The following is an 8709-nucleotide window of genomic DNA, read 5'->3' as shown; positions in this document are numbered from 1 at the left end:
TTGGTAAATACACAAAGACACACACACACAATGTCCTTTAGCGTAACACCCAATTTATGCAAATGAGATTTCAGTAGAATGTGCTAACTCAGCTGTGATATGTGACTTGGGGACAAATCCTGAGAAGGTACCAATGACCCTAGAAGTTATTTAGAGTAAATAATATTCAGGCACATGAAAAACTGGCCTGAAGTGCCCAGACCTTGCTTTACTTCGCAAGACAAGGTCATTGTACAAGGTGTAGAAAGCATTACTTCTCAAGCTGCATGTAAACAACACCTGAAATGGTCTATATCCACACAATCAGATAAAAATATGAGAGCCACACATGCAGTTTTTAATTTTCTAGTAGGCACATTCAAAAAAGTAAAAAGAAGGAGATAACACTGTCAAGACGTTAGTTCTTCCCAACTTGATCTATAGATTCAATGCAATCCCAATCAAAATCCCAGCAAGTTGCTTTCTGGATATTGACAAACTTACTCTAAAGTTTATATGGGGAGCCAAAAGACCCAGAACAGCCAACACAATATTAAAGGAAAAGAACAAAGTTCAAGGGTTGACACTACCTGACTTCAAGACAAACTATAAAGCTACAGTAATCAAGATGATGTGGCCTTGGCAATAGAACAGACAAGTATATCAATGGAACAAAATAGAGAGTCCAGCAACAGGTCCACATAAATATAGTTAACTGATCTTTGGCAAAGAAGCAAAGGTAATATTATGAAGAAAAGATAGTCTTTTCAACAAATGGTGCTGGAGCAACTGAAAATCCACATGCAAAACAATGTATCTAGACACAGACCTTATACCCTTCACAAAAATTAACTCAAAATGGATTATATACCTAAATGTAAAATGCAAAACTCAGGAATTCCCTGGCGGTCCAATGGTTAGGACTCGGCACTTTCACTGCCAAGGGCCCGAGTTCAATTCCTCGTTCGGGAACTAAGATCTCACAAGCCTCACAGCACAACCAAAAAAAAAAAAGCAAAACTATAAAACTCCTAGAAGATAACATGAGAAAATCTAGATGACCATGGGTATAGCAATGACATCTTAGATACAACAACAAATGCACAATTTATGAAAGAAATAATCTATAAGCTAGACTTCATTAAAATTACAAACCTCTGCTCTCTGAAAGATACAGTCAAGAGAATGAGAAGCCAAGCCACAGACTGGGAGAAAATATTTTCAAAAGACACATCTGATAAAGGACTGTTATCCAAAGTACACAAAGAACTCAAAACTCAACAGTAAGAAAACAAACAACCCAATTAAAAATGGGCCAAAGATCTGAACAGATACCTTACCAAAGAAGATATAAAGGTGGCAAATAAACATATGAAAAGATGCTCCACATTATATGTCATCAGGGAAATGCAAATTAAAACAATAACGAGGGCTTCCCTGATGGTGCAGTGGTTAAAGAATCTGCCTGCCAATGCAGGGGACACAGGTTCGAGCCCTGCTCCAGGAAGATCCCACATGCCACAGAGCAGTTAAGCCCATGTGCCACAACTACTGAGCCTGCGCTCTAGAGCCTGCGAGCCACAACTACTGAGCCTGTGTGCCACAACTACTGAAACCTGTGCACCTAGATCCCGTGCTCCACAACAAGAGAAGCCACCACAATGAGAAGCCCACACACCGCAATGAAGAGTAGCCCCTGCTCGCTGCAACTAGAGTAAGCCCACGCGCAGCAACGAAGACCCAACGCAGCCAAAATAAATAAATTAAAAAATAATAATAATAATGAGATACCATTGCACACCTATGAGAATGGCTGAAATCCAGAAGACTGACAACACTAAATGCTGACAAGGATGTAGAGCAACAGGAACCTTCATTCATTGCTGGTGGGAATGCAAAATGGTACAGCCACTTTGGAAGACAATTTGGTGGTTTCTTACAAAACATACTCTTACCATACAATCCAGCAATCATACTCCTTGGAATTTACCCAAAGGAAGTGAAAACTTAGGTCCATACAAAAACCTGAACATGGATGTTTACAGCAGCTAATTCATAATTGCCCAAACTTGGAAGGAACCAAGATGTCCTTCGGTAGGTAAAATGGATAAATAAACTCTGGTACATCCAGACAATGGAATATTATTCAGCACTAAAAAGAAATGAGCTATCAAGCCATGAAAAGACATGGAACAAACTTAAATGCATATCACGAAGTGAAACAAGCCAATCAGAAAAAGCTACATAGTATATGATCCCAACCATATGAAATTCTGGAGAAACTGAAACTATGGAGACAGTAAAAATATCAATGGTTGCTGTGGTTAGGAGGGAGGGAGGAATGAACAGGTGAAGCACAGAGGATTTGGGGGCAATGAAACTATTATGTATGATACTATAATAGTAGATACATGTCACTATACATTTGTCCAAACGCATATAAAATACAACACCAAGAGTGAATTGTAGTGTAACCTATGGACTTTGGGTGATAATGATGTGTCAATGTAGGCTCATCAGCTGTAACAAATGCACCACTCTGGTGGGGGATGTTGACAGTGAGGGAGGCTGTGCATGTGTGGGGGCAGGGAATATATGGGAACTTAATGTGTTTTCTGCTTGATTTTGCTGTGGACCTAAAATTGCTCTAAAAAAGTATATTTAAAATTAAAAAGAAACAAGTGATCTTTATTTTATAATATATTTTATTTAACCCAATATATGCAAAATATTATTGCAACATACGAAAATTATTAATGAGATATTTTATATTCTTTTTATCATAATACGCCTTTGAAATCTAGTGTGTAGTTTACATTTACAGACATCTCAATTCAGACTAGCCACATTTCAAGTGCTAATTAGCCATATGCAGCTAGTGGCTACCTATCACACTGAATAGTGCAGGTCTATAGCTTATTCAAGGAGGTGAGTTCAGTGAATATGCATTTAGGTATCTTTGTAACGTCAAATTACTATGAAAGTTTTTAAATGCTTACTCTCAGTTTTTAACTTATGTCATCATGGACCAGCAGTGAATAGTTCGACAACCACATAGAATGAACCATACTTTGAGAAGCTGTGGATTAGAAACCTCCATTCTGCTCCAGATAGCAGGCATCAGTAACAAAACAGAAGAGATGATAGTCATGAATTCTTTTTTTTTAATAAATTTATTTATTTTTATTTATTTATTATTTTTGGCTGTGTTAGGTCTTCGTTGCTGTGCACAGGCTTTCTCTAGTTGCGGCAGCAGGCACTACTCTGTTGCAGTGCACGGGCTTCTCATTGCGGTGGCTTCTCTTGTTGTGGAGCACGGGCTCTAGGGCAGGGGCTTCAGTAGCTGTGGCTCGCAGGCTCTAGAGCACAGGCTCAGTAGTTGTGGCACACGGCTTAGTTGTTCCTTGGCATGTGGGACCTTCCCGGACCAGGGCTCGAACCCGTGTCCCTTGCATTGGCAGGCGGATTCTTAACCACTGCACCACCAGGGAAGCCCAGTCATGGATTCTTAAGAATCCTTTGTTCAGGGTGGAACCAAACTAAGGCTTTAGAGAGGCTCTTATATTAGGGAAGATTAGGAAATCAAGTACAGACATCTTTCCTACGTTTCTCTGCACCTGGCTCCATGCAAACAGAAATTGAAAACACCAAAGAAAGCTCAGAACAGGTAGTTTCAGCTATGGATACCTACCATCAAATTTTCCAAGGGGCTTAGAAATGGATAAACAGAGCTTAAAGTGAGATTTGAATAGGTAAAACAAAAATCAATTATTTTCAAATACAGGTTTGAATGGAGACAAAAGAATTCTCTTAAGTAACAATGGCAGTTCTAGGGAAATAGCCTTGTTTATAGATGTATTAAAACCATCACAAACCTGTAAGGAGTCATTTTTCTGAGAAACAGTTCCCTTGAAAATAAATAAACAAAACTTATTTGCTCTGAAAGAGGAGGCAAAATTCACATAAAACAGCTTCAAACAGCAACTTTTCAACCTAAATGAAACAGAAAAGTTTCATCTCTGAAAACCAGTCATAACAAAGCAAATCAGTACTCAGAAAAAGAAGTTCAAAATACGAAGGAAACTTGAACAGAAAATAGAAACTAAAAGATGAAGATTTAAAAGCCCTACAAGTAACCATTAAAAGAAATCTCGGTCTTCCCTGGCACAGTGGTTAAAAATCCACCTGCCAATGCAGGCAACAAGGGTTCGAACCCTGGTCCCGGAAGATCCCACATGCCGTGGAGCAACTAAGCCCGCATGCCACAACTACTGAACCCAGGTGCCACAACTACTGAAGCCCACGCACCTAGAGCCCATGCTCCACAACAAGAGAAGCCACTGCAGTGAGAAGCCTGCACACCTCAACAAAGAGTAGCCCCTGCTCGCCACAACTAAAGAAAGCCCATGTGCATCAATGAAGACCTAACACAGCCAAAAATAAATAAATTAAACAAATAAATTTTAAAAAAAGAAATCTCCAACTGAGAATAACCAAATTTAATAGGTCCTCAGTCTACAGACTTCACAAAGTCAAGAACAAGTCAAATTACTTTCTATATATAGAGTTATGTATAGTTAACTCTTAAATAGCTAATGAACTACAGCAGTGAGTAATTTGCTAATCAATTACCTGGTACTTGGATAATTACCCAAGAGCCAAAATCGAATTTAGAGGTTAGATTATTAGAGACTAAATTGTTGTCCCCCCCCAAAGTTCATATGTTGAAGCCTTAACCCCCAATGTGACTTTATCTAGAGATAGTGTCTATAAGGAGGTAATCAAGGTTAAATGAGGTCATAAGGGTGGGGCCCTAATCCAGTAGGACTGGTGTACTCATAAAAAGAGGAACAGATACCAGAGTTCTCTTTCTCCCTGAGCATGTACACAGAGGAAAGACCATCTATAAGGCAGGAAGAGGGTCCTTACCAGAAACAGATCCTGTCAGCACCTTGATCGTGGACTTCTAGCCTCCAGAATTGTGAGAAAATTAATTTCCATTGTTTAAACCACCCTGTGTATGGTTTCTCGTTGTGGCATCCCAAGCTGACTAACACAGTATATTTTGGAAATCCACAGTATACAAAGAAATTCCCAGATCATCTTTAGGGTCAATGAATATAATAGCAGCAAATTGACTCAGCTGCTATGATGCTGAGTGATCAAAATGCGTGTGCCATTATATCTGTGCATGTGATTCTAATGGTGATGATCAGTCACAGGGGTTTTAGGCCTAATCAATCAATAAGAACTTGGCCCTGCAAGAATTAGGAGAGACTAACACAACATTGTAAATCAAATATACTCCAATAAAAATTTTTTTAAAAAAAGGAGAGACCATTCCTAACAACTAAATGCTCACCATCTAGTTAGGGTGAGAAAACTAATGTGTGTAAAATACTTAATTATTCTCAGTTGTGTTATTCATGCAATAGGCATTCTCCTTTTAGAGATACAGGATCAGTGCTTCCTTCACAAGAAGCTGGCAACAAAGTTATATCATTTGGTGCCACTGGTCCTGCCAGGATAGCCAATGTAGCTCATTAAAACCAAGGTGATGGGGACTTCCCTGGTGGCACAGTGGTTAAGAATCTGCCTGCCAATGCAGGGGACACGGGTTCGATCCCTGGTCCGGGAAGATCCCACATGCTGCAGAGCAACTAAGCCCATGCACCACAACTACTGAGCCTGCGCTCTAGAGCCTGTGAGCCACAACTACTGAGCCCACGTGCCACAACTACTGAAGCCCGCACGCCTAGAGCCTGTGCTCCGCAACAAGAGAAGCCACTGCAATGATAAGTCTGCGCATCACAATGAAGAGTAGCCCCCGCTCACTGCAACTAGAAAAAGCCCGCATGCAGCAACAAAGACCCAACGCGGCCGAAAATAATAAACATATTTATTAAAAAAAAAAACCCAAGGTGATGGTAGTGAGAATACTAATGAGATAAGAATTAATTGTGTGGTGTGTTCTAATACATTGAATCACAGAATGTCAGAACAGAACTTTAAAACTTTGGAACTAAACTTAAAGATCAAATGGTCCAAGCTCCCAACTTTACAACCCAGGCTTCTATGTTCTTGAAGAACTATTCAAGAATATTAAGTGTGGGCTTCCCTGGTGGCGCAGTGGTTGAGAATCTGCCTGCCAATGCAGGGGACACGGGTTCGAGCCCTGGTCTGGGAAGATCCCACATGCCGTGGAGTGACTGGGCCCGTGAGCCACAATTACTGAGCCTGCGCGTCTGGAGCCTGTGCTCCGCAACAAGAGAGGCCACGATAGTGAGAGGCCCGCGCACCGCGATGAAGAATGGCCCCCACTTGCCACAACTGGAGAAAGCCCTCACACAGAAACGAAGACCCAACACAGCCATAAATAAATAAATAAATAAATAAATAAATAAATAAATAAATAAATAAAATATTTTAAAAAAAGAATATTAAGTGTACATAGGCTCCACATTGTCAAAAGGAAGAAAACTTCTTGAGACAAATGCTAGAGGATGAGGAAGGATGAAGAAAAAGGAAAGTAATACATACTGAGCACCTACAAAGTGCCAAGAGACACAGTGCTAAACATCTAATGTTAGTCATCTTATTTAAATTCTCTTATGTACCCCTTAAGGGGAAAGGTGTTATTTATACCATTTTACAGATGGAAAAACAAAGGCTCAGAGTGTGTGACTTGCATAAGATGATACTATACAGATAAAATGGACTGAACCAGTGTTCTGCTCTAATCTCTGGCCAATTCTGAAGACTTCACTCTGCTCTTACACCTCAAACACACCCCCAGCATAATTCTTAAGCGTACCTTCAAGTCAAAAAGATTTTCAATGTAAGCATATCTCAAAAATAATAAAGTCCCTGCATATTGCCCTTTTGAGCCAAGCCATTTAATCTCCGGTTTGCCCAGAGTATTGGTTGCTCAAGATTCCCAGCTGAGTCCTTACCAGGATTTGCCCTTGGTAGACAGGAACTGCCCAAAGTTATCCCCATTCTTCAAGGGCAGCCACATCCAAGGACTGGTCCATGGCTGTGGGATACAAATGTCCAGCCCCTTTACCTCATTTGGGGGCAACTCTGAAGAACCAGGTCAGTTTCAGAGCTCCCCGCCAGGTCAGCTGAGGCCTCTGTTATGACTACATCACAGCTCAACTCCTCCCTCTGCCCAATCCTGCTTCCCTCACTCCCTTGCAAATGCTGATCTTGAGGGCACCTCCCCACCCTAAGAAAAAATTGGGAACCTGACCTAAGAAAAATATCAGTTTTAATTTTACCAAAAATTTTATATAGTGCTCCTGAAACAATGTGGAGAAAATTTTATCTTAACAGCCGCTACATAAGAATCACTCCCTACTAATAGGAAAATAAGTTGGTAAGTCCTTTGAGGGGGTGCAGGTGGGGGTAAGAGCCTCAAGGGGCATGTCTGGTTAACAAATTAGGGTCACTAATTGGCTGAGATAATAAAGGGACGTTCAAAGACTGGGGAGAACTTAGTGAGATGAAGTGCAACATGTAGGAAGAACTAAAAGGAGACCCTGGACATTGGGACATCAGAGAGAGGAAAGAGAGGAGCTTGGTGGCAAGCAAAACATCTCAAGAAGATTTCAAGTCATTTGCAATGAGATGTGCAATATCATCTCACTCCTCTGTCTCCCCTGCAAAATCTTCAGTGAATTGAACCCTGTTTACTTAGTGTGAGTAGATTCCCCTGGGGGAGCTCAGAGAGGTTACTGTGGAGATATCTGGTACTTGGACTTCACTTTCAATGAAAAAAAGTCAAGTTATAGCTCAGGAAATGGTAACATAAACTCTAAGGAGACAGATGTACTGTGCCTCTCTGGTTGTAAGGATCTAAAGATGAAGCCCACAATCTAATTGAAAGAGAAGCTACATCAATATACAAAAAAAGGGCAAATTAAAAACAACAGCATGCCATTTTCACTATCAGTCTAGCAAAGCGATTTTTAATGCAATTACCAATACAGGAAAAGAAAGTGCAGAGAAATTGACTCTCCTACACTATTTGAAAGATGGTATGTTGTTACAACCTTTCTAAAGGGCAATGTGGTGATACAGAGGAAGAAGCTTGTACATGTTCATGTTCTTTGACCCAATATTGAGCCATAAGGAAACGTATCCCAAAGAAATGATGATAAACACAAAAATTTATGTACATGAAAATACTTTGGAACATTACTTGTAGTAGCTAAAAACTATTCAACAGTGGGAAAATGTTTAAATAAATTATGCCACATTACTGAAAATTCTTTCCTCAAAGAACATTTAATGAGATGGGAAAGTACTCGTGATAATGTTAAGTGAAGATATATGTACATTAGCTTTTTACACTAAATAAATGAGAATCCAAAATGTGTTAAAAAGAAAAAACTATAAATCTTTAAACTATTTGATCCAGGTTATAATATATGTACATGTGTTAATGAGTATATAGATACACCTGTGTGTATACACATTTGTGAATTAGGCAAAAATGGGTCGTGCGTTTTTTTACAAGCAGAAAAAAAATGGCATGAAAAAGAGAAATCAAACTAAAAGGCAAAATGCAGAACAAAATCTTTGATTTTATATCCTTAAACATAAGAGTAACTTGTTTCTTCTCATTTATATTAAACAAACAACCCATTTAACCACTCAAACTAAGTACCTGCCTGGTTGTGTAAACTACAGAACTAATAAAATCATTCCTCCGTATTTTCCCAGGAA

Source organism: Balaenoptera physalus (genome assembly GCF_965194825.1).
Source record: "Balaenoptera physalus genome assembly, chromosome: X".
Lineage (NCBI taxonomy): Eukaryota > Metazoa > Chordata > Mammalia > Artiodactyla > Balaenopteridae > Balaenoptera > Balaenoptera physalus.
This window is presented reverse-complemented; position numbering follows the sequence as displayed.